This window comes from Schistocerca nitens, chromosome 4 (assembly GCF_023898315.1).
Source record: "Schistocerca nitens isolate TAMUIC-IGC-003100 chromosome 4, iqSchNite1.1, whole genome shotgun sequence".
In the NCBI taxonomy this organism is placed as follows: domain Eukaryota; kingdom Metazoa; phylum Arthropoda; class Insecta; order Orthoptera; family Acrididae; genus Schistocerca; species Schistocerca nitens.
Window position 1 is genome coordinate 684,118,446 of NC_064617.1, and position 25,791 is coordinate 684,144,236.

Consider the following 25,791-nt stretch of genomic DNA (forward strand, 5'->3'; position numbering starts at 1 on the left):
ATCCTGCCTCCGGCATGGATGTGTGTGATGTCCTTAGGTTAGTTAGTTTAAGTAGTTCTAAGTCTAGGGGACTGATGACCTCAGATGTTAAGTCCCATAGTGCTTAGAGCTATTTGAACCATTTTTTAAAAATTTCTTTCACTATCTCATAAGACAGACCAGAAGCCAGTGCAGATGTGGAAGATACTCGTATTGCCTCAGTGCGGACCGGACGGTATTGGAGGATTGGGAACCGTGATTTACACCAAGTTAGCCTTGTCGGCGCCATCCATATTCAGGAGGCGTGCACCCGTATCGGGGACCAGCCTGCCTCCCCCTGCCACGCCGCACTGTGAAGTCTCGCCGGGAACGGGCGCTTGTGTTGACAGGAAGGCCCGAACGGGACTACGAAATTAGAAGCCTCGGGAAGGCCAAAAGCTGATCCTCCCACCTTGTTAGTAACTGCAGAGGCATCAGGTGGATTGTGATGCACATAAGCTCGCCCTTCACGATATAGTGTGATCAGTCGTCAACGCAACCGTTTTCGTGTCGTGTGGCCGACTGGCAAGGCTGGCTTATGTGCCCGCGCTGTGGATAACAGGAGGTCCAAAGTAATTACATTAAGTTTGTCACGTAAGTTATTTCTAACATACATAACGTAAATGCTTAAAAAGGACAGTAAAATACTCAGGAATATTAAGCGAGGGGATGCTGGTACTGGCTCCCTTTGTTGTTAAAGCATTTTTGACACCGGCTTTGGTAATTGGTCATTGGACTCTGCAGTTCTCTCTGAGAAACGGCAGCAGTTTCCTGATCAATGTTACTTTTAAGTTAATCTAAAGAGTGTGGATTTGATTCGTATACTTTCTCTTTTAACGAAAAGTTGGTTGTATGTTTTGTTGCAGAGTCCTGCTGAAAGAATATTTTGCGCATATCTTTCACTCTTAATTTTTCCTGGAGAAATACGGCCTATTTCTCCCTCACGCTAATAGTGCACGAAGCACCTATTTTTTCATCGTGCAGTGGTGCCTCGTGTGTTTCGTTACGCTTTTCTGAACTTCAGTGATAGTTATTTTGTCAATTAACGTGTCCAAACCGCGGACCGGCCAAAAAGGAAGGTGAGAATCACTCTCACCTATTCAAATCCACTAAAAAAACCGCAGCCTGTTTGCAGGATCACCTGATTTAAGTCCTTGCACTGCAGTTAATTTATAGGAATGTAACTTCCATAACGTTGTACCCGTTTAAACAAAACAATCAGCAGCGAAAGACATCGCTTTTAGCGCTGGGAGTCTCCACAGGGATGTTCGGCTCAACTTTGACGCAACAATTTTCATTTAAGCAGAGAGGTAGCGTCTTTAAGGAAATTTGAAACTGTCAGAAAAGAAAAAAATTCGGAATGAATTGGCTGTGGACTATAGCAAGGAATAAATCCCAGCATTTGCCTAAATTGAAAATCTGGAACCACAAAACACTATTTTCAAGACTGCATGCGGAAGGATTCGAACCACCTTGTCGTTGGAGAATTTGGAAAAAAGCATTTGATAGTACACGAATGCAAGCTTTTTTTAAAGATTTAATTACACATGGGATTCCTGGCTTCAATTATAATGATATTACAAGAGCGTAAAGAGATTTTGAACGAAAAGGAGGGCGGGGATGCTGGGCACATTCCGGTGAAAAAATCTTTTAGACACGAACGCTGTCATCACATACTCCTTCCACTGTCCACAAACTCCTCCTCCTCGTTCCGGGTTACCGCACTGGGCAATTTTTTTCCATTTGGGCTACTAACGATAAAATTTTGGGCAAATTTTTTAAATAAATGGAACCATCGCCGTTTGGGCGATATTTTTGTTGATCAATGCGGTTTTTGGGTGGCGCAGAAAAATCCAAGTGGTAAAGAAATTACGTTTATTACCTGGAAGTAAATATTGGTTTAAATCAAAGGGGGAAGTTATACCGGCTCGGCTACAATGGCAGGTTATCAAGATTCAAATGGTTCAAATGGCTCTGAGCACTATGGGACTTAACATCTGAGGTCATCAGTCCCCTAGAACTTAGAACTACATAAACCTAACTAACCTACGGACATCACACACATCCATGCTCGAGGCAGGATTCGAACCTGCGACCGTAGCGATCGCACGGTTCCAAACTGAAGCGCCTAGAACCACTCGGCTACAGCGGCCGGCAGAAGATTTAAGTGTGTTTGAACGTGGTGTTATAGTAGGCGCACGAGCGATGGGACACGGCATCTCCGAGGTAGAGATGAAGTGGGGATTTTCCCGTACGACCATTCCACCAGTGTACCGTGAACATCAGGAATCCGGTAAAACATCAAATCTCCGACATCGCTGCAGCCGGAAAAAGATCCTGGAAGAACGGGATCAACGACAACTGGAGAGAATCGTTCAACGTGAAAGAAGCGCAACACTTCCGCAAACTGTTGGCCCATCAACAAATGTCGGCATGCGATCCATTCAATGAAACGTCATCGATATGGGCTTTCGGAGCCGAAGCCCAGTCGGGTATCCTTGATGACTGCACGACACAAAGCTTTACGCCTCGCCTGTGGCCGTCGACACCGACATTGGACTGTTGATGACTGGAAACATGTTGCCTGGTCGGACGAGTCTCGTTTGAAATTGTATCGAGTGGATGGACGTGTATGAGTATGGAGAAAACGTCATGTATCCAAAGACCCTGCATGTCAGCACGGGACTTCTCAAGCTGGTGGAGGCTCTGTAATGGTGCGGTCGTGTGCGGTTGGAGTGGTATGGGACCCTTGATACGTCTAGATACGACTCTGACAGGTGAAACGTACGTAAAGATTCTGTCTGATGATCTACATCCATTCATGTCCATGGTCATTCCGACGTAGTTGGACATTTCCAGCAGGACAATGCGACACCCCACACATAATTGCTACAGAGTGGTTCCAGGAAAACGTTTCTGAGTTTAAAGACTTCCGCTGCCCACCAAACTCCCCAGACATGAACATTTTTGAACATATGCGGGATGTCTCTGTTCAGAAGAGATCTCCGCCCCCTTCGCACTCTTACGGACTCACGGATTTATGGGCAGCCCTGCAGGGTTCATGGTGTCATTTGCCTCCAGCACTACTTCAGACATTAGCCAGTCTATACTATGTCGTGTTGCGGCACGTCTGCGTGATCGCGGGGTCCTACACGATATTAGGTAGGTCTACCGCTTTCTTTGGCTCTTCAGGGTATATAACTAAGGCGAAGTCGGCCAATAATCTCTTCAGTGGAGAGTCGGCGAAATGTTGCGAGTCATGAGAATAATAATCAGGGGCACTGCATCAGTAGTGTGAGGATAAGTTGAGAATTTGGGTGTGACGGGAGGCGTGCTCGGGTATTCCGTGCAGTTGCGACGACCACTGTCTCCGGATGGCTCAGTGGTCAGAACATCTGGCTAGTCAGCAGGAGACCCTGATTCAATGCCGATCCAGCACAAATTTTGAACTTCCCGCTTGATTTAAATCAGTGCCCACTTTCAGTCAATGTATGTAATTTCTCTGTGTCTTAATTCACAGTGGCTGTGGATCAAAATCATATATTTAAACCCAAGTGGATTTTAATTTGACGTTATTTGTAATGAAGTTTATCGCTACGCTGCCTTCCCAAGTACTAAAATAGTGCAAGCCCAGAGTTCTACCAGTTTCCAAATAACGATTCTAGCGCTATTGTTAAAGTGCTATAGACAGGTAATTAGGCTATTGTAGTAGTGCATACACATTTTTAACTTACCGTAACGCTAGTGGACGAATCAGAATTGCTTTCCCTCTTCTTTCTTGTTACTAACTTACCCACGAGTAGAAACTATCAGAACAGCACACATCACAAAAACTATAGACGGCAGCACCCACATTAAATTCAACAGCAAATACACTACTGGCCATTAAAATTGCTACACCACGAAAATGACGTGCTACAGACGTGAAATTTAACCGACAGGAAGAAGATGCTGTCATATGCAAATGATTAGCTTTTCAGAGCATTCACACAAGGTTGGTGCCGGTGGCGACACCTACAACGTGCTGACATGAGGAAAGTTTCCAACCGATTTCTCATACACAAACAGCAGTTGACCGACGTTGCCTGGTGAAACGTTGTTGTGATGCCTCCTATAAGGAGGAGAAATGCGTACCATCACGTTTCCGACTTTGATAAAGGTCGGATTGTAGCCTATCGCGATTGCGGTTTATCGTATCGCGATACTGCTGCTCGCGTTGGTCGAGATCCAATGGCTGTTAGCAGAATATGGAATCGGTGGGTTCAGGAGGGTAATACGGAACGTCGTGCTGGATCCAAACGGCCTCGTGTCACTAACAGTCGAGATGACAGGCATCTTATCACCATGGCTGTAAGGGATCGTGCAACAACGTCTCGATTCCTGAGTCAACAGATGGGGACGTTTGCAAGACAACAACCATCTGCACGAACAGTTCGACGACGTTTGCAGCAGCACGGGCTATCAGCTCGGAGACCATGGCTGCGGTTATCCTTGACGCTGCATCACAGACAGGAGTGCCTGTGATGGTGTACTCAACGACGAACCTGAGTGCACGAATGGCAAAACGTAATTTTTTGGATGAATCCAGGTTCCGTTTAAAGCATCATGATGGTCGCATCCGTGTTTGGCGACATCGCGGTGAACGCACATTGGAAGCGTGTATTCGTCATCGCCATACTGGCGTATCACCCGGCTGATGGTATGGGGTGCCATTGGTTACACGTCTCGGTCACCTCTTGTTCGCATTGACGGCACTTTGGACAGTGAACGTTATATTTCAAATGTGTTACGACCCGTGGATCTACCCTTTATTCGATCCCTGCAAAATCCTACACTTCAGCAGGATAATGCACGACCGCATGTTGCAGGTCCTGTACTGGCCTTTCTGGATTCAGAAAATGTTCGACTGCTGCCCTGGCCAGCACATTCCAGATCTCTCACCAATTGAAAACGTCTGGTCAATGGTGGCCGAGCAACTGGCTCGTCACAATACGCCAGTCACTACTCCTGATCAACTGTGGTATCGTGTTGAAGCTGCATGGGCAGCTGTACCTGTAAACGCCATCCAAGCTCTGTTTGACTCAATACCCAGGCGTATCAAGGCCGTTATTACGGCCAGAGGTGGTTGTTCTGGGTACTGATTTCTCACGATCTATGCACCCAAATTGCGTGAAAATGTAATTACATTTCAGTTCTAGTATAATATATTTGTCCAATGAATACCCGTTCATCATCTGCATTTCTTCTTGGGGTATCAATTTTAATGGCCAATAGTGTAGGAGTAGTTGGTCTTGGCTAAAATAGGGATGGATGATAGTTGGTAGTGCTATAGATATGTCGATAGTTTAAACCTATGACCATATTGACTTTCACCCTTTACATCCGTATATCGACAGTTTATATCCCTCGCCTTGTCGACGATCGATAGTGCGTAGCCCTTTATCGTTTTATGATTGAAAATTAAAGTATCTTCCAGCTGAACTACACAAAAATTGCAGTATATCAGTAGGTGAAACTGTTGAAATAATAAGAAGGAACCTACTGAAAAACAAGGCAGTATGTAGACTAGAAATAATAGAATCTTATAGACGTACTTTATTTAGTACTCTCACGTAATTTCTTCGCTTTTGACTACAAAATTTACAAGCAGGACTTGGGGTAACAATGTAAAGCACTCTTAATGACGGAATAATAGAAATATTTATCAACCGTACAGAGAATAAAATATTGACAGTAAAAGATAATATCACAAGTAAAATTAAAATCTGTAAGAGGTGTGTGGATGACACCCTGTTTCTATTTGATGGTACAGGCCATGAAGTGACAAACCTTTTTAATGAATTCAATAGCCTGCGTAAAAACATCCAGTTTACCCTTGAGCGTGAAGAAAACAACGCCATACCTTCTCTTGGTATGAAAATATCAGAACGGAAGCGAAAGGCGTCTTTCAGTGTCTACAGAAAACCTACTGGTACAGAACCACTAAAGTAAACTCCTCTACGTATCCCACTTCCCACAAAAAGTTACATGTAGATCAAAGCTGTTCAGCGGCCACAAATTTGCACCTCAAGATGCAGAACTCGAAAAAGACAAAGAAAATATAAGACGCGATACACAATGGATACGTTCCTTCTCTCATTAACACAATGTCACAATAGATGAAAAATAAACTGAGCAGACAACATCAAACTACACGCACAAGTGGCAGCACCCGAGCAGTTAAATGTGTAAAAATTTTATATCTTGGTGTAATATGTGACAAATTAGCAAGGCTATTTGAAGCAGAAATGTAAAAGTCAGTGTCATCACCAACAACAACCTAAGTATGTTGCTTATTCACATTTACTAACTTACCCACGAGTAGAAACTATCAGAACAGCACACATCACAAAAACTATAGACGGCAGCACCCACATTAAATTCAACAGCAAATACACTACTGGCCATTAAAATTGCTACACCACGAAAATATTGGTGCATCTGGCATTTACAAAACTATCTGCAGTCAACGCAACAAATAGTATGTAGGCCAAACGGGCTGAAATTTCAGAACACGGTTTAAAGAACATTTAGACTGTGCAAGTGTAACAGATCAAGTGTCTCGACGATTTTCTAAGAAATAGCACCCTGTACGTTGTTCTGAGTGGACGAAGGTATCGTCATAAGTGACCCACGGATGTGTAATAGGACCGCCATTGTTCTCTATACAAAAGATCTTAGGGATAGTATGAGCAGCAATCTGCGACTGTTGGCTTATGACACTGAAGTGTACGGAAAGTGGCGTCTTTGAGTGAATACAGGAGGATACAGGATGAATTGATAAAACTTTTATTTGGCATTATGAATGGCAGCTTGCTCTAACTGTTCGAAATATAAGTTAATGCACGTCACTAAGAGAAACGATCCTTTAATGTTCTAATACAGAATTAATATTGTGCTGATTGACTGTTATGTCAATTGAATATCTAGTCGTAACGTTGCAGAGGGACATGAAATGGAACGATCACGTAAGCACCGTAGTGAAGGCGACTGGTCGACTTCGGTTTATTGGGCGAATTCTGGGAAAGTGTAAGTCGTCTGCAAAGGAGAGAGTGTACGGACTTTGCGACCCATTTTGAGTAATGCTACAGTGTTTGGCATCCCCAGAAGGTCTGATTAAAGGAAGACAACGAGACAAATCAGAGGTGTGCTGCTAGATTTGTTACCGGTAGGTCCGATCAAAACGCGAGTGTTACGGAGATGTTCCGTGAACTCAAATGAGAATCACTCGAGTGAAAAAGACGTTCCTTTCAAGAAATACTATTGAGAAAGTTTAGAGAACCAGCATTTTAAACTGTCTGCAATTCATTCTACTGCCGGCAACGTACATTTCATGTAACGATCACGAAGATAATATGAGAGGAATTAGAGCTCGCACGGAAGTACATAGATAGTCGATTTCCCTGTCCCCATTAGTGAGTGGAACCGGAATGGAAATGACAAAAAGCGTGGTACCCTCCACCATGTGCCGTATGGTGACTTCCGGAGTGTATATGTAGATGTAGTAAAAAATGTTCATAATATACACTGAAGACGATTGTGAAACAGAATATATAAATAAAATGCTTGTGAGATTTTGTAATTCGTAATATATGATGTAATAATAAAGAATTATATCGACTGCATTCATTAAGAGTTTCTAAATACATATTATTTGATGTCATTGATGTATTATTTATAGTGGTTTAGAAATACTCCAGCATAAAGCGTACGTAATAATTGCTAAACATTGTTATTGTTTTCAATTCAAAACTGGTAACGGTTAAATATTATCTGAAAAAATAGACAGTGAGTGTCGGGTTGCCGACGGCGTGGGGCGCGTAGCGTCTTGTACTTGTACTGCATGGGTAAAACGTTTCTGAGTGCTGCTCAGATAATGGTCCGGTTGTTGAGCTTTATGGATGGCGTGGTTCCCCCGATACACTTGCAGTGAATGATGGCATGGTTCCTTTGAGAACAGCTTGGACGATTTCCTTCTGTATGCTACTCCAATACAAACATGCGTCACTAGTGACAGCGTTGTTGATAGTGCGGTGACACTAAAAATCCTTCTTATTTCGGTATGTCATGATCTGTAGGAATTACTTGTCCGGTGCATGGAAATCTGAATCAATCATGAACTAAAGATTTTTAGCACTAACACAAAAGGGATGTAAAACAACGCGTGCCACAGAGGGATCAATAGGATAGAAGCTAGCTCGTTTGAATTCTCTTACTGACATACGTGTATTGCCCCTGTGTTAACAGCAGATATTTGCGAGGACATCAAAAGCAATTCTAGGTCAAACCGCAGATGGTTGTAGCTTCAGCTCGAATTCGTAGAGTATTTAGAAGCTATTAGGCATCGCCATTTACTCTGACATCATTTGTGTCCCCGTTTTAGCCGTCCGGTGTGGTCGAGCGGTTTTAGGCGCTTCAGTCTGGAACCGCGCGACCACTACGGTCACAGGTTCGAATTCTGCCTAGGGCATGGACGTGTGTGATGTCCTTAAGTTAGTTAGGTTTAAGTAGTTCTAAGTTCTAGGGGACTGATGACCTCCGATGTTAAGTCCCATAGTGCTCAGAGCCATTTGAACCATTTTTTGTCCCCGTTTTATTCACTACAAGGAACTTAAATTATGTTATTTCTCAGTGTAAACGAACAAATGCACTCAGGCAAACATTACTCCAACGCCCTATGAAATGGCGTCATTACTTGCATGAGAATAAGATAACAGTTATATATTCAGAATTATTTAAGAAAGACAGTTATAAAGACAGAGGGAAAAAGCATTGTAGAAATGACATTATATAACAGCTTAAGCTACTTTTTAATTTATTCTTTACTGTGTGCCGGTGTCGCTCAGATACCATTATCCGACATACAGCTTCGTTAAAATACATATTTGCCATCCGATCACTTGGTTATTTGGCGTCTTTGAGTCGGCGTGCAACATAGGATCCCTGCAGGTCCTTCCATTTCTGCCGATCTTGAGCTTTCCGTTCCCAGTTCACTCAGGTTGTCTCTGTACTACCTGTCCGGTGATCTTCCCCTTAGTCTTTTTGGTAAATTGGGCTCGAGTCTGGTAGTTGTTTTGACCACCTGTCATCTCTTCTTCGAGCTACATGACCAGCCCTGTGCCATTTGAAGCTATTCACTCTTTTCATTATGTCACTTACCTTTGTTGTATGTCTGATATAAACTGCTTTCTTCCGGATATTTCCATTCCTCTTTGGGTTACTATTAGTTCCCTCACAATGAACTCATTTAATGTCCATATCTCACAGCCGTGCTTTGCGGCTGGTCCCGGCGGAGGGTCGAGTCCTCCCTCGGGCATGGGTGTGTGTGTTTGTCCTTAGGATAGTTTAGGCTAAGTAGTGTGTAAGCTTATGGACTGATGACCTTAGCAGTTAAGTCCCATAAGATTTCACACACATTTGAACATTCACAGCCGTGAGTTGTTACTGGCAGTCTACATTGGTAAAAAACTGCTTTCTCCAGCTCTGTCGACATCTTGGAATTCAAAATTCAGGAGTGTCTTCAATAAGGTTGCCAGCCTAATTTAACACGTCGAGTTATATACATATATATAAGTTGTGCTGTATTTCTTAACAAAACTTTGTATTGGACAATGATCTTTGACCGAAAACGGATGCACAATAAAGACTCATAATCCAATCAACGAAGAATAATTAGGGGGAAAATGGTGTAGTCACAAATTTTTGCACAGTGATAGGAGAGAATGTCGTGCAGAACATACTAAAAATCCTGGACGATGGGTTGTGAGCGTTCGGGTGGGGGATGGGCGAACGTTTAAAGGTAACTTTTTAAGTTTTTTTCGAATAACTGCAAAATCTCAGCTACTAGCGAGAACGTTTCACAGAACGAAATTAAACTACTACATATTTCCTTCCCAAAGGGTCCTGTTCAGTTTTCCTCTAGGACTAATAGTTTCCGCGTTACAGAGGATGGAAAAGCTCATATTTGTAAAAATATTGTCTTAACGGTATAAAATTAATGTTTATCTTTAAATGAAGTGGCTTGATAACAAATATGAAATATTTATATTTCTGCTACGTTTAAGTACAGTGGAGGCATATTAGGAGATAAACTGTGTTCTGGGGCTGTAACACAGAGACAAAGGGGGGGGGGGGGGGGTACGCGTGTGGTAGGAGCGAGAGTGAGGTAGGTCGCCGGATTGTGTTCATGCACTTTTCCCCTTCATACGTCTGCAAATGGAGGATCGAAAAGGCTAGTCCCCATTTCAACTGCCCCACTACATGGAGGGGAAGATTAGTCGTCCGTCCGTCCGTAGGAGATAAAGACCCATCGACAACGACGTCATTAGAGACGCAACAGAAGCTCGGATTAGGTAAGGATGGAGAAGGGAGGCGGCCATGCCCTTTAGAAGGAACAATCACCGCATTTGCCTTCAACCGTTTAGAGAAATTACGGAAAACCTGAATCAGGATGGCTGGACGCAGGTTTGACCGTCGTCCTCCCGAATACGGCTCCAGTGTGCTAACCATCGCGCCCCCCTACGTCACAAGAGGCAACTACTGGATGTCTCACAAAATCATGCTGGCCCTACACTGTACGCCTTTGACACATTGCTAATGCAGTGCACAGAGATGCCCGAGGGATCTTTAATTACCACAAAATGAGCTAACACTACATGGAATGGGAATATGAGTTACTAATGATACTAATGCAAGAAACACATAGGGACAGAATCTACCCAAATCTCTGCACACTGTTCTACACTGATAGAGGGGATGAGCCTCCGCGCCATTGAATTAGTAGATTGTTCTGTCTGGCGCCAGTGGCTCAGGTATAGTACGACCATCCTTCTTGCGGCCCCATTTCCAATATATATGAGGAAGAGTTGGTATCTGTGGGTTTTGTCCTTAGAAGATCTTTGCTTGCCGTTATATATACGGGGTTCGCTGGCCCGAGAGGCCCCCCGAGTCCTTTTGCATTCCCCTCCTCTGCTTTTCCCCACTCCCTCCCGCGTCTTCCCAGCGCCCCTCCTCCTCCCCCGTCCTCTTGTGATTCCTCGTCCTCCGTCGGCTCCTCCCCCCCTCCTCCCCCCCACTTCGTTTTTCCTCTCCTTCCTCCTTTTTCTTTCCCATCATCTGTCCAGGTTTCCCCCATCTGCCCTCGGCTGTGGTGTGTCATATTTGTGCCAACTTTTTAGTGCAGTGTTCAAGCGAGTGTTCAGTGTTGTGTGTCTTTTCCAAAGTGTTGCGAACAGAAATCATGCTGTCGCTGGGTGTGATTTTTATATCTCTTGCGAACAGAAACCAGACTGTCGCCGTGTTTTTTAATTTATTATTATTTTACCTGTCTGCTTCCTGTGTATTTTATTAGCATCGCCAACCCTTTATGTTTTAAGTTCCAAAATTTTCCGCCGTTTTACCATTTAAGTCACCGATTTTATCGCCTGCTTTTATTATTTATTATCTTCATTTTTTTTAAAAAAAAATCTGTGGGCTGAAGAGCGGCGTACTAAACTTTCAATAAAGGAAAAAAAAAAAAGCCCGAGAGGGAGGCACAAAGTTTGGGGATTGGCGGTAGCGTCGCGACAAGAAGGTGGCCACGTCACGAGCTCCGAGCTGCCGAAGCCACGAGCTGCGCAAGGAGGGCCTGCGCAGAGCGAAGATAACAAAGTACTTCACCGGATTCAGCGTCGACTACAAGCAGCAGGCCGACATACCGACGGTTGGTTGCCAACATTCGTGTCGGACGACCTGCCTTTCATCGGCACCACTCACTAACCGCTGCGACGCGCCGTGGATCTATGGAACAGCCGGCTGATACAGGGGAGTAACATTCTGCAGTCCTTGTGGCTCGTGGTAATTTGTTTTGTTGTCTACCTGCCCTCATTATTTTCTGGTTTGGACCCGACCCTCAGAGCTTTACTCGCTCGGCTCTTTGGTCGTAAATATAGCCAGTAGTATTGTACTAAGACACTAGTTGTCATTTGAAAATTTATCCCGCTATTATATTGCTTTCCTTTCTGGGTTGTACCAGATCATTAACGATCTAATTAATTAGCTCTTGGATGTAAATAAAGCCGGAACAATTGTACTAAGGCACAGGTTGCCGTTAAACAAAAGAGAGACCTTATGGTTAGATTTAGCTGTTAACCGGTTCAGTTCTTTGATTGTAATTGCATTTCTCAGTCATTAGTCTAAACAACCTGTTGTACTAAGCTATTCGTTTCTGTGTTTGAAAGACCAGGTCATTATTGGTGTATTTTAGCTGTATCTCGTGGTTCCACAGAGTGAGTTCTCTTGTAATAAGTGTTCACAAGTAATGTTTTAAGACGTTCCTTCAGAGCGGTCTTAATAGCTGACAATCAGTTTAACTTTGAAAATATTAACAGCCAACTGTCACCATGGCTTTAGTCAAAATAAAATTGTCAGAAGGGATGGGTTGGGATCCAGTCGCACCTTGGTTGCCGTTTGAAATTAAGAGGTTGGTTGCTTTGAAGCAAGCCTTATTGTCTGCTAATCTGTTTAACCTTTAAGCACAGGTGCGCATCTTAACCCCGAACCTTTCAGCATACAGCTTTCAAATTAAAAGTCATTTGTTTTGAGTAATTGAATCACTCTTGTCATCGGTGGTGCTTATATAGTTTTAATGTGTTGCAGAAGGGCATTTAATAAGACAGAATTTGTCCAGCTCGGTAGCAAACACCGCTGTTTCGCCAGATAACGAATGGGCTGCAGGTCCGACCTTCTTGAAATCATTGTCATATTGTTTGCTGTTTTGCAATACAGCACTTCAGATTTCTTTTGGAGAGATTAAAAGCTTATTCACGTTAAGGTTTAAGGTCAAAAGAATTTTGCAAATTTGTTCATTTTGTCGAAGAAAATTTTATGGTTAAATGCTTCGATTATCTGTAAAATATAGTTTACATATTGTTAAGTAAACAGGTTGTGTGTAAAGAAAGTTATATTGGTGGGTCTTTCCTTCCATGCTTTCCTTAATTCCAGTTAGTACCACGTATCAGAGAAACTGACTCTTTGTCGTGCTGTCCTGCAGCTGTAGTGTTCTTCCGGGAATGGCAACTTTCTCCACAACTATCACCACTCGCTTTTCAGTTTACAGACAGGCTGTACACCCCCCCCCCCCCCCCCCCCCCCCCCAGTACTTCCTGACCATTTCTATTATGTGAACACACAAGATAACTTCCCTTAGCTCGGATTTATATAGTGGAGGTATTTTAAGTTTATTAAATGAGTGCTTTTCGCAGGTGTTAAAAGACATTCCATGGAAAATATCAACAAAAGCAAAACGAGGATAATGGAATGTAGTCGAATTAAATCGGGTGATGCTGAGGGAATTAGATTAGGAAATGAGACACTTAAAGTAGTAAAGGAGTTTTGCTATTTGGGGAGCAAAATAACTGATGATGGTCGAAGTAGAGAGGATATAAAATGTAGACTGGCAATGGCAAGGAAAGCATTTCTGAAGAAGAGAAATTTGTTAACATCGAGTATAGGTTTAAGTGTCAGGACGTCGTTTCTGAGAGTATTTGTATGGAGTATAGCCATGTATGGAAGCGAAACATGGACGATAAATAGTTTGGACAAGAAGAGAATAGAAGCTTTCGAAATGTGGTGCTACAGAAGGATGCTGAAGATCAGATGGGTAGATCACATAACTAAGAAGAGGAGTTTGTGGCACAACTTGACTAGAAGAAGGGATCGGTTGGTAGGACATATTCTGACGCATCAAGGAATCACCAATTTAGTATTGGAGGGCCGCGTGGAGGGTAAAAATCGTAGAGGGAGGACAAGAGATGAATACACTAAGCAGATTCAGAGGGATATAGGTTGCAGTAGGTACTGGGAGATGAAGAAGCTTGCACAGGATAGAGTAGCATGGAGAGCTGCATCAAACCAGTCTGAGGACTGAAGACCACTACAACAACACGTTCCTATAAACAGCGCCTAAGAAGGGTTTGATTTATAAGTGTGATGTTGTCAGTGACCTATGTAGTGTTGATGAGAAAGGGATTAGGTTGGTAAATATAACACCTTACTGCTGTCTATCGTTGACAGCATATTGTTAAGCCGTATGACTGTTGTTGCAGGCACTTGACGGTGAGCTAGTGAGTGACCAAAAAGTTAATGCACTTCTGTCGCCGATAATTGTGCTACTGGTAGCCTGTACAGATGTTTTCCATTTAGGAATTGCTGGAAATTGTGGAGTTTGACTGCAGTGAGTGGGGCCACTTATGACACATTCACAGTATATCTTCGAAGATGGGGTAAATATGTCCGATGGAATGGGTCCGATCAAGTTCAAGTGTAGAAGAGATAACTTCTGTAATGCACTGACTGACTTATTTTAACATATCTCAGATTGTATAACACCTGAGTGACCTATTCTGACGAAATTTAACCCTCTGGGTATCTTCAGAGCTGAGGCTGGTGTGGAGCATTGGATACCTCTCATACTGTGAAAACTTTTCCAGGTAGTCATAGTGGAGACAATGAAATCGACAGTGTCGAATACATACTGACAGCACGTTACTCTTGGGACAGGCTCTTAAGTATGGTAGACAGTTGACAGCTCCAGATGTTGAGCTTTTTTTTAATAGTAGCTCGCTTAACAACTGCAAATAAGTGCTCAATAAACTGAAAATGACTACAGAAAAACGAGCTCAGTGAAGTTATTTTGTCTGGACAGGAGATGCTGGATAGGTATAGTCTGTAAACTGAAACTCGAGCACCGCGAGTCGTGGGAAATGTTACCTTTCCCGGAAGAACACTACAGCTGCCGTACAGTACGAAAAAAATGTTCAAACGTGTGTGAAATCTTATGGGACTTAACTGCTAAGGTCATCAGTCCCTAAGCTTACACACTACTTAAACGAAATCATCCTAAGGACAAACACACACACCCATGGCCGAGGGAGGACTCGAACCTCCGCCGGGACCAGCCGCACAGTCTATGACTACAGCGCCTGAGACCGCTCGGCTAATCCCGCGCGGCGTACAGTACGATTAAGAGTCAATTTCCCTCTAGCAATACAGACCAGTGTGAATGTATTTACGTAGATTCTGTCCATATTCGTTTCTTGCGTTAGAGTTAGTAGTAACTTATATTTGCATTCCAGGTAGTGTTAGCTCATTTTGTGGTAAATGAAAATCTGCCAGGCATGTCTGTGCACTAGGGCGCCAGTGATTCATAAGGAGCATATCTTTGTGAGACACACCGTAGTTGCTTCTTGTAGCTTAGGGGAGTAGATAAAGTGGTGAATCACCTTTTCGTCATTAAGTTTGCAGATCTATGGATTAGAAAAGTGCATGAACACAAAAAAATGGTTCAAATGGCTCTGAGCACTATGGGACTCAACTGCTGAGGTCATAAGTCCCCTAGAACTTAGAACTACTTAAACCGAACTAACCTAAGGACAACACACACATCCATGCCCGAGGCAGGATTCGAACCTGCGACCGTAGCGGTCGCGCGGTTCCAGACTGTAGCGCCAGAACCGCTCGGCCACCAGCGGCCGGCTGCATGAACACAATCCGGCGATCTACTTCACTCATGCTTCTACCCCACACATACCCCCCTTCGCCCTGTTGCACCCCTAGAACACAAAAAATGGTTCAAATGGCTCGAAGCACTGTGGGACTTAACATCGGAGGTCATCAGTCCCGCCGACCGAAGTGGCCGAGCGGTTCTAGGCGCTACAGTTTGGAACCGCGCGACCGCTACGGTCGCAGGTTCGAATCCTGCCTCGGTCATGGATGTGTGTGATATACTTAGGTTAGTTAGGTTTACGTAGTTCTAAGTTCTAGGGGACTGATGACCTTAGAAGTTATGTCCCATAGTGTTCAGAGCCATTTGAACCATTTTTTTCATCAGTCCCCTAGACTTAGAGCTACTTAAATCAAACTAACCTAAGGACATCACACACATTCATGCCCGAGGCAGGATTCGAACCTGCGACAGTAGCAGCAGCGCGGTTCCGGACTGAAGCGCCTGGAACCGCTCGGCCACAGCGGCCGGCCCTATGAACACAATTTATCCCTTAATATGGCTCTACTGCAGTTAGACGAAGTGGAAACATTTAGTATTTGGTATTAACCCACTTCGTTTAAAGATAAACATTAATTTTATATCGTTAAAACAGTATTTTTATTAATATGCGATTTTTCGATTCCCTGTAACGCGGAAATTGTTAGTACTAGAAAAAAGAGAATAGATCCTTTTTTGTGGGCTTATGACGTAGTTTACTTTAGTGCTTTGAAACATTTTCGCTAGAAGGCAAGATTCGAAGAAAGGACATACAAAGTTACCTTTAAACCCCCCCACCGGCGCTCACACCCCAGCGGTCAGGATGTGTACTATGTTGTTCAAAACATTCACTCCTATCACTGTGCAAAAATTTGCAACTACACGATTTTTCCCCGAATCGATATTTTTGGCGTTCGTTGACTGGGCTATAAACTGAACAGCAATTTAAGTTCTTAATAATGCCATTCTACAATTCTTAAAAGACATAGACCACAATCAACAAAAATATTTTAGAGGAAACAAAATTCTCTCTCAGTCATGAAACCTACGAAACACATCTTGAAAAACATAAACTTATAAATATGCACTCTTGCTTCTTAAAGCTTACTTGGCCAGAAAAACCTCCGCCTTGTGCATATTAAGCAAATGAAGCGTTCTTATCTATCATACACATGAGACTTCCTGATCTGCATTGTTAATATATAATGTCAAGCCTCAAAACAAGTTATACGATAATTTATGTGTCTGCCCTATCTAAATACAGTCTATAAAATGTAACTAAATGCATCTGGAATATTTCCAAGGCAGCTGTGCGTAAGCATCTAGTTAAAACCAGTTGTTACACAATCTGACCAGCTTGTAAGTTGTGTTGTCCAGCACTTCAAGCACTCGAAGATGTTATAAAAGACTCATCTACCGTCTAAATGTGGCAGTTCGAGACTGCAAACAACGAGGACTTAGAATAAACTGAAAACTATATTATGCCGACTTGTACTCTTCGTTTAAATAATGTTAAAGAAGACGTGGTGGCGCTGAACACTAATGGTTCGTTTATATTGATAATTTGAGGGCAACGCTTAAGTTTTCAACGTGTTATACTACACAGCAACTACAATATTCCATTCGTGTATCTATATCGAAGAAAATCGAAAGAACGCAATGGAGATTGAGGCTCATACTGCCGACTACTAAGTGTCTAAAGACAGATATGATGAAAGAGTTATATTTTCAATATTAATGGCGACGATCATGAAACTGACAGTAATTTCCTGTCGATATTGCACTAAATAGTAATAAACCATACGCTTCGAGCTCCAGAATCTATTCGGCACACTGAAGTCAACATTTTACACGTCATCAAAATTTAATTTATACCATAGGAAGTTCAGATTTCTGTCGTAATAGGCTATGGGAAACGACGCGGAAAGGATTCGTGCTGAGCCTTTTTCAGAGATTTAACCTTGACCTTTGGCAGCGGCCTGAAAGAACGACAGACAAAATTATTTTCCGTTGACGCGGAGAAAGACAGCGAATGGCTCGAAAAAAGAAAGAAATGGATCAAATCGATGCTAGTGCGCCCCCTTTGTCACCAACGGAACAACAGAAGGTCGTAAAAGATTACCGCGGATTCATAATATCTTCAGTCGTAAGAAAAGAGGATCTCATGGAACCATCAGAAGATACATTTATTCATGACTCTTGTAACACCGTGAGAACTGGACCTCGACCTTATTGTGGAACGCTCCGATGCAGAAATAAAAGGTAGCTCCTATTTCAAATTACGCACTGTACCGCCAAAGAAACTGGTATAGGCGTGCGTATTCAAATACAGGATATGTAAACAGGCAGAATACGGCGCTGCGGTCGGCAACCCGTGTATATGGAAAGTGTCTAGCGCTGTTGTTAGATCGGTTAATGCTGTTACTATGGCAGGTTATCAGAATTTAAGTGAGTTTGAACGTGGTGTTATACTCGCCGCACGAGCGATGTGACACAGCATATCCGAGATAGCGATGAATTGGGGATTGTCCCGTATGACTATTCCACGAGTGTACCGTGAATATCAGGAAACCGGTAAAACATCAAATCTCCGACATCGCTGCGGCCGGAAAAAAGATCCTACAAGAACGGGACCAACGATAGTGAAGAGAATTGTTAAACGTGACAGAAGTGCACCCCTTCCGCAAATTTCAATGCTGGGCCATCAATAAATGTCAGCTTGCGAACCATTCAAAGAAACATAATCGATATGGGCTTTCGGAGCTGAAGACCCACTCGTGTACCCTTGATGACTGCAAGACACAAAGTTTTAGCCATGCCTGGGCCCCTCAACACCTACAATGGACTGTTGATGAATGGAAACTCTTGTCTGGTCGGACGAGTCTCGTTTCAAATTGTATCGAGCGGATGGACGCGTACGGTTATAGAGACAATGTCATGAATCATGGACCCTGCGTGTCAGCAGGGGACCGTCCAAGCTGGTGTAGGCGCTGTAATGGGGTGGAGCGTGGCAGTTGGAGTGATGTGAGGCCCTTGATATGTCCAAACACGACTCTGACAGGTGAAATGTAAGTAAACATCCTGTCTGATCAGCTGCATCGATTCATGCCCATAGTGAATTCCAACGGACCTGGGCGATTCCAGCAGGACAATGCGGCAGCCCACACGCCCAGAATTGCTACAGAGTAGTTCTGAGTTTAAGCACTTCCGCTGGCCACCAAACTCTCCAGTCACGAACATTATTGAGCAGACCTGGGATGCCTTGCAACGTGCTGTTGAGAAGAGATGTCCACCCTCTTGTACTCTTTCGGATATATGGACAGCCCTGCTGGATTCGTGGTGACAATTCCCTCCAGCACTACTTCAGACATTAGTCGAGTGCATGTCACGTCGTGTTGTGGCACTTATGCGTGCTCGCGGGGACCCTAGACGATATTAGGCAGGTGTAGCATTTTCTTTGGCTTTTCATTATAGAATTACAATGATTGTAGGCCAAAGCTCATGAAGTTGCAATACATAAAAACATGATTCCAAAATCTGAGGATGTGTTAAACTGTGCTCCAGCATTAAGTGATTAAGATCGCGGAGAGGAAACATACAGGAGCTAGGATGCTCCTTCAAGTGGTTTAGGCCAGGCGTGATGACTGAAGAGTCGCCAAACGATTTGGAAACCTGCCGTCGAAAGCCGGTATGCCTCGTTGCTGCTGAAGGGGCGCACCGTCAGCATCTGTGTAAGTTTGTCAGAGGGTAATGACTTGTTTTCGGAAACGCGCTGGTCATAACGTCACATTTAGCTCGTACATGGACAGATGTTACGGTAGTGTGATGGTGTGGAAAGTTCGGTATCGCCCGATATCGATTCAGCCGGCCGGTGTGGCCAAGCGGTTCTAGGCGCTTCAATCTTGAACCGCGCGATCGCTACGGTCGCAGGTTCTGATCCTGCCTCTGGCATGGATGTGTGTGATGTCCTTAGGTTAGTTATTAGATTTAAGTAGTTCTAAGTTCTACGGGACTGATGACCTCAGATGTTAAGTCCCATAGTGCTCAGAGCCATTTGAACCATTTTTTGATATCGATTCCTTCACTGTATCAGAGTCAGACTTGCAAGGTAGAGCAAACGCTACAGGGTCCTCTTGCGGGCGGAACTCCAAATAGTAAACACCAATGTATAAATATCAGGACCACAAAGCGACTAGTCACTTGGCGCGTGTATACGAAGCCTGTCGCAACGCTTCATACCGATACCAGTATTACAACTTTGCTGTTCCTTTGGACTTGTCTGGATATGAAATTGGAACGGTATTCTCTCGGCGCTGCCAACATTTATTTTGCATTCGGCTATGCGCTTTGACACACGTATCATTTTGGTCAAATCGCCTACTCGTGAATTCGTTGTTCCGCAGTTTAGCTGCAGCAGACCTCCAACACAGTCTAGATTATGATGATAAATGAGACGATCCCAAAGAAACAGCGAGGAGTAAAGGATCATACGCGAAAACGAGCCGGTAATTGACCACGCAATGAGAAGCCAGCACAGGATGTTCGTCACTTGTCCACATGGCTATAACGCAACGCGTGCCTTCGTCCGCAGTGTTGCCTCAACCTGATTTGCTGCTACGGTTCAACTCCCATTATGCCGCTGTGAAGCGTCGTTGAATACATGGGATCTCGAATGTTAAGCGGCAATCTGAACCGCTCGTTTACAGAGGTATCAGAGTTGGATATTTCATCAGGGCAATGGCTGGCAAAGTGTACGGTGTAATGTGCAAGCCTTCTTCGAAAGAGGCTGGTATCATTGCAACCACGGCCTGCAAGTTCACCTAAGGCGTCAATCGCTCATCATTTCTGCTTTGTTGCTGGTTGGGACTCCAGCAACCACTATTGTTGATTTGTGGACCCTCATACAGACTGCAGGGAGAAACAATCGTCCGAAAGTGTAACCAGTGTCTCTTTGATTTCACATCGCGATGTTTAAAAGAACGTTGTGACTTTACATCATACTGAGTCTCCAGAGTTGTATATGATACACAAAGATAAGAGAGATTAGGGCTCGTAGAGAGGCATATAGGCAGTCATTTTTCCCTCGTTCTGTTTGGGAGTGGAACAGGGAGAGAAGATGCCAGTGGTGGTACGAGGTACCCTTCGCCACGCACCGTATGGTGGATTGCGGAGTATGTATGTATGTAGATGTAGATGTAGGTTCGGATACTGTTGTGGGGATGGAGAACGAACTCGTGGACCAATCAACAGTCGCCAGGCCTTAATTCTGACGCCTTCACAGTACTCTGGGAGACATGTCCCTTATGCTCTACGACTTAGCTAGTATTTATATGGACGTTTCTACCTCTCTGACATCGAAAGAGAAAAGAATTAGCTAATTAAAATATATTAATTCAACGTCTTATTGTCATTTTTCCTGTTACTAAAGAATCATTTCACCATTGTTCATTGTCGTCCTTTCGAGGAAAAAGAGTTCTTGACATATTCAGTTATGTAATCCTTACCATTTGTGTAGTTTCAAGTATCTAATTTTAATATAGTTCCTTTCATATTTTATAAATGAAAGTCCGTCGACTGTTTGTATTTCGGTTTTCACTTCCGATACGTATTTGAAGCGAAAGCTCATTTGCCATAGGTACCAAGATTCAAACGAGGCTTCCCGTCATGACCTGGTGAAGCAGTCGCACCTGAGATATGTTATATAAACATAAAACGCTTCCTAGAGCTCGTAAAAACAAACTGTAGCGCTAGAAAATACTAAAGCTTATTAAGTTTGTCACGTTTATGTAACAACTTAGCATCCCTCGTGGGCGACTGCTTCACTAGGTCATGACGAAATATCTCATATGAATCTTTGAAAAACGCACGATGGAGCCTTTGCTTTAATATACTGTTATGGATTCGTTAAAAGAAAAATCTTTTAGTTACTAAGAGGGGAAAAATCGGTGTTAACAATTTTCGTAAATGGTTAGGGTTGTTGTGGTGTTTGGGGGAGGAGACCAGACAGCAAGGTCATCAGTCTCATCCGAATAGGGAAGGAGAGGGAAGGAGGTCGGCCGTGCCCTTTCAAAGGAATCATCCCGGCATTTGCCTGGAGTGATTTAGGGAAATCACGGAAAACCTAAATCAGGGTGGCCGGACGCGGGATTGAAACGTCGTCCTCCGGAATGCGAGTCCAGTGTGCTAGCCACTCGTAAATGGTAGTGTAGTTTCACTGGTAGCAGTAACCCAGCGGGGGAATTGATGAAGATCAGCTAAGAGTGTCCAGAAGATAGGTTGAGTTCCCACCTATTTTGTCAGAGATATCTCGAAAACACTACAATTATTCATCTTACGGACTTGCAGCTCTTGTATTTGCCGTGTTTGGGGTAAAGCTTATTGGATATATGGTGTGCCAGTTATGCAAAACACTGTTTTTTCATGACACCCAAACATGTTTTAGAATCTCTGTGCCGTTACCAGTGGGAATTCAAGACTTGGTTTTAAATTATCTAATTTTGTAGGATCTTTTGTTTGTTGTCCTCTACTGTTAGCGTGTAATGCTTAGTTGTGGCAGATCCTTTCTCTTTTGCATTCTGATGAGTTGATTAGCACCACACACAAATATCTGAAGGATTTTTGTTGTAGCGAACGTTTTACACCTCGCCAAAACATTGTATACATTATTATTATAACAAGTATACACTGCGATGAAAATGAAGTGACATCCTAGCGTGTTTCAAGAAACTGTAAGCAGCAATTACCTCTTAGTTGCACTATATTTTGAAACTGACACGTTAGTATGGAATGGAACTACACCTGAAATTTTTCTTGATTGTCTATAGTGCACACTTTCACACTATCTGCCTCACTGTGCAGACAGTTCAAAAATTATAACGTGGAAACTATTCGAAGTTCTTTTATAGGCCTGATCTCGCTCTCACTAGCTGTCACTCCTCCCTACATTTCAAGAAGTTGATCAGCATGTCAGCGGTTATAATACTGACAATTCTGAAGCGAAAAAAAAAAAATCGTTGGAGGAGAACTCCTTGCTGGGGGTTCCAAGTAGCTTTTGTTTCGTCAGTATTTCCTTAATTCTGGAAATTCTGTTCTAAGTACAATCCACATCCCAATCAACGTTATGTCCACATAAACGATGAGTAGGAGTATTAATCTCGTAAACCAACTTGCCAGTTACTCATCACACGATGATTTCGTTAACATGGTCGATGTAATATGCAGTTTCCTAACAATTTAGATTTACGAAGGTGGAAACAGACTCTGTCAACAAAATATATGATTTTATAATACAGAGGGGTCCAAACAAATATATACACTGTTTAACTAATTGACGGAATTGTCTCATCTTTGGTAGTGTAATAGTTTGTAGATCCGGCAATCGCCACACAAGCGTTGTATTGCGTTGTTTTGTTTTGTCAGAGGACAGTCGCCAGATAGTCAGTGTTTTGTTCTTAGTTGCACCTAGTTACTCGAGCAAACATGGCTGGCACAAGGCTTACCTTCGATGAAAGTAAATCAGTTTTGAAGTGGTATTTTAAGTACGAAAACATTAATGAGGTTCAACGGCAATGGCGAAATGAGTATCAAACAGAGCCACCGACACGTTTAACGATTTGTCGCATTCGAGACAAATTTGAAGCCGAAGGCTGTGTTAAAGATTTACACAAACAACGATCTGGACGACCTGTAACAGTAACAGTCCAGCTAACTCCCGTCGTGTGTTACAACAATTCACTCGCTCACCACAGAAGACTGTGAAACAGTGTGCCCGTGAAACTGGAGTGAGTCGCTCAAGTGTTCGGAGAATTTTGAAGACAGCAAAGTGGAAGTGCTACATCCCACGACTGCTACACGCAATGAACGACGACGACCCAGATCGTAGAATGGAGTACTGCGAGTGGTTTACTAACATGGTGCGCAACGATGAAGAGTTTGCAGAGATGATTGTGTGTGGTCTGATGAGGCACAGTTCAAACTCAATGGTACAGCAAATCGCCACAATTGCATCTACTGGTCAGTAGTTCGTGCTACAGTTCGGCGGCATCGTTTGTATGTGGATGTTAATGGTGACCATTTCGAACACCTACAGTGATATCTTTAAGTTGGCCTTTAAGCTACACTTTCACCAAAAATGAGACAACTCCGTCAATTAGTTTGCAAGTTATCGACTTTTAAACAGTGAATACTTTTTTTGGACCTCTCTGTATATGAAACAATTTTTTAGAAATCTCAATTTTTCAAGAGTTTTATTTGTAGTATTCCACTGTTTGTGCAGTGTGCAAGGGCTACGAAATTTCCAACTTTTACAACAAATTCTCCTGCGTTAAAGTAAAAATCGTTTCCTCGCTTACTCTAGCAGAAACGTCGCTAATTGCCCCTAAAGCGGCTGGAACTACGTAAATATGCCTGCCTGTTCTGCTGTGGAAACGCTAGCGCCTCGTTCTCAGATATCAATGCGTAATTCGCTTCGCGTCGCTTGTTGAAACCGGATAACAGTTCCTGAACAGGCAGTTGCTTTTCAGCTGCAATATGCGGGCATTCCAATTAGGAATCCAATACTGAGGTCAAACATAGCGCAGCTGTTACGTCATGGTGATACAGTCCCGGCGCGCTCGTATTCGCTAACAGAACACGGCGGAGACGTATCATTGAACCGTTATTAAATGCCTGTCGCCCTCTCTCCCTCCCTCACTTACACACACACACACACACACACACACACACACACACACACAAAGAGAGAGAGAGAGAGAGAGAGAGAGAGCTGGATACATTATGAAGCGAATAATTTTAATTAAATCGCAGTAGCAATGACGCTACATTGCCCTGCGTAATAAAACACATCGTAAATGAAGAGTATTTTAGACTATCATCAGCTGTTGTCCATTAACGAAATTTCGCACAAATATTATACAGTAATGGCAAATTAATCTTATCCATTACGGACGTTGAACGTACGGCTGGTTAAAATTTCGTATGCTTTGTATTAATACTGCGAACAGTTGCTTTCTTAAAACTATTTTTCTGCTTTCAGCAACTAGTTTTCGAGCCATACCAGATTCATCTTCACATGCCGTTTACTTATTGGTGGGTTTCGTACCATGTACAGTTAGTCGTCGAGATCGTGCTGTAACACAAAAAGTGCCTGTAAAGAGGCATGTCTTGACGATGAGGGTGCTGTGGCGCAAAAACTAGCTAATGGAAGAATAAAAATGCGTTAAAAAACATCATAAAGCAACTGATCGCAGTCTCAACACAAAGTATCCGAAATGTTCTAAAGGCGCTGAGAGTAATGAATTTACGAACATTTATACTCCTCTTTTTTTTTTTTTTTACACCAATACGTGAAAGTAGTTGTTGCTGACAAAGGGACACAAAACGGGAAGGAAAATGCTTGTTGAGTTACATACAGTTCGTCAAATTGTTTATCATCTCTTCTGCAGATATTTGCGATGGGTAGTGTTGTTTGAAGAAAAGTTGATTCAATCTGCGAGATGTAAATCTTTATAAAAAAAAGACCTGTTGAACAAAACTAATCTGGTGCTATTACTAAGCAAATACAAGGATGCAGTTGTAATAAATTAGAGACTTTTTTAATATTTATTATCCCAATTACACTCCTGGAAATGGAAAAAAGAACACATTAACACCGGTGTGTCAGACCCACCATACTTGCTCCGGACACTGCGAGAGGGCTGTACAAGCAATGATCACACGCGCGGCACAGCGGACACACCAGGAACCGCGGTGTTGGCCGTCGAATGGCGCTAGCTGCGCAGCATTTGTGCACCGCCGCCGTCAGTGTCAGCCAGTTTGCCGTGGCATACGGAGCTCCATCGCAGTCTTTAACACTGGTAGCATGCCGCGACAGCGTGGACGTGAACCGTATGTGCAGTTGACGGACTTTGAGCGAGGGCGTATAGTGGGCATGCGGGAGGCCGGGTGGACGTACCGCCGAATTGCTCAACACGTGGGGCGTGAGGTCTCCACAGTACATCGATGTTGTCGCCAGTGGTCGGCGGAAGGTGCACGTGCCCGTCGACCTGGGACCGGACCGCAGCGACGCACGGATGCACGCCAAGACCGTAGGATCCTACGCAGTGCCGTAGGGGACCGCACCGCCACTTCCCAGCAAATTAGGGACACTGTTGCTCCTGGGGTATCGGCGAGGACCATTCGCAACCGTCTCCATGAAGCTGGGCTACGGTCCCGCA